A 7,367-nucleotide genomic window follows, 5' to 3' on the forward strand; every position below is an offset into this window, starting at 1 on the left:
GAGGTTGAAAGAGAACTTAATACTGCCAAGAAAGCAAATGTAATACATAAATTGATGACCAATTACATTCTGTCATTCAGAAATTTTAGATTCCTGTGTGAAAAAGACCTTTCCTAGCTGTTTCTAGCTTAATTATTAAACTGAGAGTCCTTGAGACCATATTGTTTTAATTTTAATTTTTAAAATAAATCCTAGTCATTGTGGTATGACATCTTTAAATCTCCCAAGATCCCAAAATAGAAACAATAAAATCATTGCCAATCAGCCTAGAGTTCAGATGGAAATCGTGAATCAGCAAAATGTGACTCTGCTAGTAGTCCTCATGTCACCAGATGACAACAGATAATGCTGGATGCTCTCAGTTGACACAGCCAACTGCTGGAGTCTGTCACTCCTGGCCACTACTGTCCAGTGCTGTCCAGTTTGGATACTGCAGGTTGACTCTTCCAGGTGCTGATCTCTGCAGCTCTTCAGTGCTAACAGTTCTTAATGTTTTTTGAGCTTTCTTTGGAAACAACCACTCTGTTCACACCACTCAGAATAAGAATCCAAAGTGTATTTCACAGGACTTTTGTAGCCCACATTACCTGAGAAATAAATCATCAACAGGTTTATAAGACCACCAAAGGGCTGTGCTGTAGCACAGAGGGGTTACTACATGGGAGCGAGCCCTCTTGTTTTGTCTAGAGAGGCAGTTTAGTAGAGGTAAATTCTCCAGAGAATGGGACAGCTAGAAGCTGTGACATAATTACTATGTTAGAATTAGGCTACTGTATAAGGTTTGCTTGAACTCAAAGTCTATAATACCATGACAGACTTGATTTGATAACCTGGCTGGGTACTAAGTGACTAACTGGTGGGTAGCATATATTATGTGGATATGGTGGACAAAGAGATGACCTCATTCTGGCTGAGACAATATAAGATTTCATCATCTAACACAGAATGGTGCCCAGTTTAAATTTCATGAATTACTTCTGGAATTTTTCATTTAATTTTTTGGATTATGGTTGACTATGGGGAAAAAACTAAAATATTGTGTGGAAATGTTTGACTTAACACTTAAAATGTGTCATACACTGCCTTTTAGTTTGTATAATCTGTTGAGAAACTAATTTTATTCCAGATCCTTTGTATTTAATTAATTGCTTCTTTTTTTGTTTTCAGGATTCTTTTGTTGTCTTGACAATTATAGTGCCTTGGCATAGATCCTAGCTTATTCTACTTTGAATTTGTTAAGCTTTTGGTTGTGTAGATTCATGTCTTACATCAAATTTGAGGATTTGTGACCATAACTTCAAATATTCTTTCTGCCCCTTTGCTTCTCTACAGTGAACATGTTGGTTTGCTTGATGCAGCCCAGAGGTCTTCAGTTATTTGATTTTCTTCATCTTTCTGCTTCTTAGACTGGATGACCTTCACTGATCCCCCTTCAAAATTCCTTGATTCCTTTTCTTGCCTGCTCAGTTTTGCTATAGAGTCACTATAGTGAATGCTTTTAGTTATTGTACTATTTAATCTGAGTCTCTATTTTTTAGAAATAATTTTTCTCTTTACTGGTATTCTCTACTTGATGAGACATTGTTTGCCTTATTTTCTTTAGTAATTGGCCCACTGTCACTTTTAGCTCTTTGAGCATGTTAAAGATCATTTAAAGTATTCATTTAATACATTTAATGTTTGGGCATTCTCAAAGACAGCTTCTATGTTTTGTTCTTGTGAATGGGCCATAAGTTTTTTCTTTACATGCATTAATTATTTTGTTGTTGAAGCAGGACATTCTTATTAGCAAGTCTGAAAATAAGATTCTCCTCTTCCCAACATTTTGTTATTACTTCCATTTGAGAATTGTTGTTTAGTGGTTTTTCTCAGACAGCAACCAAGGTTCAATATTAATATAAACTTGACCCTTGATTGTTCTCTTTTTGTTTTTGACGACTGCTCTCTTAAGTGTTTGTTTCAACTATCCTCAATATCTTGATGACCCTCTGCCTCTCAAGATATTCTACTCTTTTGCCAACAGTAACACTTACCAACACTGGATAGTTTTTTTAAACAAGTCTACTACCTGCACCTGAAGAATGTCAGTTTTCTGCCAACAATGCCCAGGCTATGTGTTCAGCAACAGTTGGTTGAGTGAGGCAGCTATGTAAGTGCCCCTGCAAGAATACGCAGGGTCTTGTGGGTCACTTCACCTAGCAAACCCACAGCCACCAAGGACAGAACCAGCTGGCAAACCTGTGTCTGTCTAGCACAGCTTTAACTTGTTTAGTTTCCTAACAGAGATGGAGCATCCAAAGCAGTGACAAGGGAAAGAGAGCTCATGGTGGCTGGGAAGCAGAACAGGGAACAGTACCAGGGACCAGATTTAGACCTCAAGGTCATATCTCCATGATCCACCCAGAGACACCCAGAAGTGTGCTTTACTTAGGCAGCTCCCAAGCCAATCAAGTTGACAGTTAGGCGATCATCACACCTCTTTATTTCCTGGAAGGAGAAAACACATTATAAAATAAACGGGCCATCATGGGCAATGTAGCCTTGGAAACAGCCATGCAACTGCCCAGTGACCAGAGAAGTTAATGTTGAGGGGGTCAGCTCAAGACCTCTAGGGTGAGGAGACATAGGCTTCTCTGGCATCAGATTCATGTTTAATTATGAATGTGTCACATCTCACTAACCCAGTCTAGTCTTTCACCAGGTAAATCAACTCACATTTGCTTAGCCACCACTAGCAGGGAGCTGAAATATCTACTTTTCTACTACTTATTCTACCTCTTGACAGCTGGCTATAAAATCCTTGTTTTGAAACTGCTGTAAATATTCACACATTCTTGTCCGAATATTGTCAATAATGCCAATCCTTCCAAAAGTAGATGCTAGAGTATCAGAAGTCTCATGGCCCTTAAATCTTCATGACCGAATGGTCTCAGTGTAAGCCAGTACTCACAAGAAGTGTGCTCCAGAACATAGAGCGAGTATGGGGGCGATGATAAATAGTGAGATGGATGAGGCTGATGGTTTTAATGGTTCTTTAATGAATAGTTTTAGGGCGTCGGTGATTGGTTGGAGGATTCCGTATGGACCAACGATGTTGGGTCCTTTTCGTAATTGCATATACACAGTCATGCCCACATCTGGAGTCAAATGGCTCATTCTCAATTAGAGACTTGAGTGACTTGGAGGTCAGAGTGGTCTTTGTCGCCTATGTGACTCTTGACCTGGGGCCATATGAGCTTTATTAGAGAACAAACAAAATCCAGCAAAGACCATCTTTTCACTTGTGGTGTTCTTGCTATTAATCCCACTGTCATGTTCCTACTCATCTTCTCAATGATTCATTTTGAAAATGAGTACATTTGTGACAGAATTTCCTCAGGGACCATGTTTCCTCTGCCCCCAAGCTGGCCCTGGTCTGTCCTTATACACAATCTGCAGATATTCAAATGTTGGCCCTGTTAATCCTGTAAGACAGCATCCTACCTGTACTGGGCTCAGGAGTTGTAGGAAACTGTGGGTGTCACTAGCAACTCTAATTTCCAGAAACATGCTCTGTTAAGATTTCAAAGCTAAAACTTGTAAAATTTGAGGTGAGACTGAGTTATAGTTCTTTCTAGGTTATAACCTATAGGCTGGGCTATAAACTAAAACTACCATCTAGCCAATGTTTTCTTTCAGAAAAACATTAAATATGTTGGTTTGTGTGAATTGAACGCTGGGTTTCTTTATATTAATATATATTTTACATATATGTTTTACTTTGGGGAGCCCGCATAAAGATCGTGGCCTCCTGGCATACAATCAAAATATACTGCTCGAGAACAATCTTTTTGACTGACAAAACATCTTTTGGGTTCACCCTTGGTGACTCTGAAAATTCTAAGATGCTAGCCGCAGAGACAGTGAAGTCATATAGGAGCCAGACTCTCCTAGAGTGTGCTCTGCAGGGCCTCCATTTAGCCTCAGGGGATTAGAGTACAGCATTCCTGCTCCACAACAGGCTTTGGAAATAGCATGGTCACCAGCTATAGAAGAACAGGATAGCCAGGGCACATGCCACACTGGCATAGCCCCTACATCCTGGTTTGGCCATTTCTAGAGCTTATCTAGCTCCTCAAGTTTAACAAGGAACACTGAATCTCATTTTTATTTCAAGACTGTGGACCTGTGTGACGGAGACTTTTAAGTGGCTACTTGCCTGGGCCATACATGTCCAAATATTTTGTCAAAGATTATCCTGGGTGTTTCTGTGATGGTGTTTTAAAATGAGATTGGTGTGTGTGTGTGTGTGTGTGTGTGTGTGTGTGTGTGTGTGTGTGTGTGTATCTGTGTGTGCATTTTCCTTGGGATTGAAGCCAGGGCTCCCTAGTCCTTTTTACATTTTTATCTTGAGAGTGTCTTGCTGAATCCTTGCGTTGCCTAGGTTAGGCTCAAATTCATGATCCTCCTGCCTCAGCCTGTCAGAGTCCTAGGATAACAAGCATGTACCATTACATCAGGCTGAGATTAACATTTAAATCAGTGGACTGAAAAAGTCAAGGTGTGTTCCTCAATGTGGGTGGGCTTCATCCAATCAAGGGCCTTTGTAGAACAAAGAGGCTGAGTCCTCTCCTAAGTGAGAAGATTTGTCCTGCCTGATTGCTCTCAGACTGGGACACTGGCTTTGTCTTTGTCTTTAAAAGCAGAGCCACTGGCTCTTACTGGATCCTGAACTAGATCTCAGACTTTATAGCTTCCAGAATCATGTGAGCCAATTCCTTATAACAATGTTTCTATTTTACACATACAGTAACATATTGGTTCAGTTTCTCTAGAGAGCCTCAAGTAATGCAGCATCTACTGTTGTACTGTAAACAGCATTTACTGTTTAAGAGGCATCTTTGGTTGGTGCCACAAATAGTCCAGCTCCAAAGGAATGCTCATTCTGTGGCCTGCTCTGTGTTAAATTGCACTCTTAACACAGGCAGTCTTTCACAGGTGTGAGCTCTTATAAAACTGCAGGTTTGTTTGCTGATGTGGGAAACTAAGTACCACCTCACACAGGGGGCAAGCGTCAGGCCACAGGTTGTACGGTAAGGTTAGACCACAGCCTCATTCCATTGATTTCCGGCATCTGGAAATAATGGACTTTCCACTCATTCTTTCTCTGCCTCAAACTTTTGAATTAGTGTCCCAAACCTTGCCCTAGCTCCCCAATTAATTGTGCTGTTTTTAAAAAGCCAATGAGCCTGCTCATATCCCACTTCTGGGGAGGAGATGACAGTTTCTGGACACTTCCTGGAGGGCAGAGAGTTGAGGCTGTGACAGGTTTCACATTCCCAGCCGTGGTCCTCTGGGACCATAGATTCATGCCGCCACATGTGCAGTGACAAAACACTGAAACTCGAGGAGTTATGGGTAATGGGAGAGACTGATTAACCAGAATTTAGTTTATTTCAAATGGAGTCTTAATGACCAACAGTATTTACTTAAGTTGCATTAGCAAACACTCAATTTCTGTGGTTAGTATCTGATATCCCTATAGCACTGGGAGCCTGTGTCTAGCCACTTTTTCCTGAATTGAAGAAGTTTAGCCTCATATTGCCTGGAAGAAGCAAAGGCTATTCCTGAGTTCCTATGTTCCTGCCAAGGCCCATCTCAGCCCTGGTTGATGTAGTTTTATTTCCAAAGAGCCCTAGAGTCAATAGCCTCACCATTACTCATTTGCTGAGCAAAGAACTAGTGCTGAGAATTGCAGGCCATGCCTCACTGTAAGAATCCTGGGATCTACAATTCCAAAGGACATTTGCCACATCCTAGGGTAAGCCAAGCAAGTGACACACTGATACTCTCCATAGAGATCTGCTGATCCGTACAGTGATTATACCCATTATTATTATTTCCTGAGCATGCAGAGGAAGAAATGGGGTCTCCAGGGACCAGTCTGCCTTCTAGCACAGGCATCAACATGGGGACTTGCCTTCAATAGAGGACCACACACAGGTTGGCATCCCTAACTCAACTGCCAGGATAGATGGAAATTTATGAGGAGGAATACAGTAAAAGGCACAGGAAGAGCTTCATTTCTGGGTTCTCCCTCTTAGGGACCAGGCTCTAAGCCGGTACATAGCCACCCCTGCATTCCACCCATGTGAAGATCCTGCCTGGCACTAATTTCCATGGCGATGTGAATCCCTGGGCCAGTCCCCAGCTCAGCTACCTCTTTCCTGCCTCACACTTTTGAATCAATGTCCCAAACCTTGCCCTAGCTTCCCAAGATCTTGCCAAGATTCAGTTCCCAAAACCCTTCTTGACAGACAGCAAAGGTCTGCACAAGAAAGAACTATTACTGGCCACTCAGGTTTATACGGTTAGTTTTGTTTGCTCACCACTGACCAAAACAAAAGAAGCTGTTTATTTTAGTAAAAAGGATTTATTCAGAGCTACTCTAAGGAGATGGAGGGGCCCACTTGCTTCAAATCACCATCTCTCATGTATAGGTGGGTGAAGGTTTTTTGTAGTAAGGAATGGAAAAGAAGAGAAACACAGAGCGATAACTCAGATATCCACACTTGCTTTATCACTACCAACCGTTTTCATCTCATTGTCCCCTTTCTTGTGGAAAGGAAACTGGGATCCTGCCTCCTGGGGCCAGCATCTGCATACTCTGTGGAGTGGGGAGAGGTGGGAGTAGCCACTCATGCCCAGACTGGAGGAAGTTTGGCGAAACCACTTGTCTCTATGAGTAAAAACTCTTTTAAATTTCCATATTACTGGTTACAGCCTTTGGAAGGACCTGCCCTGATTTTCTTCCTGGTTCATCAGTCTGGACTGAGACAACTACTAAGTAACTAATGGGGAGAGGCATATCCACTGTAGTTACACCACACAGGGGATGATTCAAGTCTTGAATGATCAGGACAGATGGAACAGGACACCTTGAGAGTTCATTATACCTCTCAGTGCAATTTGAACTCACTAATTCTGGAATCACTCACTTATAATTTTCAGACCATTGTTGATGAGAAATAACTGCAATCTCAGCAAGCATAACTGGGGATGAGGGAGGACTACTGTAGTGTATCTCAGAGATCATTTCAGAAAGCAGTGGTGAGGAAAAAGAGAGAAAAGGAAAGTGATGAAATTAGAGGTCTCATTTGACCCAGCTATTTCTCTGCTGGGTATCTTCTCAAAAGAATTAAAAGAATCATACCACAGTTGATACATGTGCACCCATGTTCATAGCAGCACAGTTTGTAATAGCTAAAACTTGGAAACAGCCTAGTTGCCCATCAACTGGAGACTAGATAAAGATGTGGCTTTAAAAAAAAAATAAAATGGAGTACTACTCAGCCATAAAGAATGGTAAATTACAGACATTTATAGCT

Source organism: Heterocephalus glaber, unplaced genomic scaffold (assembly GCF_053883595.1).
Source record: "Heterocephalus glaber isolate CG9 unplaced genomic scaffold, H.glaber_assembly_v1.0 deba00000281, whole genome shotgun sequence".
Taxonomy (NCBI): Eukaryota; Metazoa; Chordata; class Mammalia; order Rodentia; family Bathyergidae; genus Heterocephalus; species Heterocephalus glaber.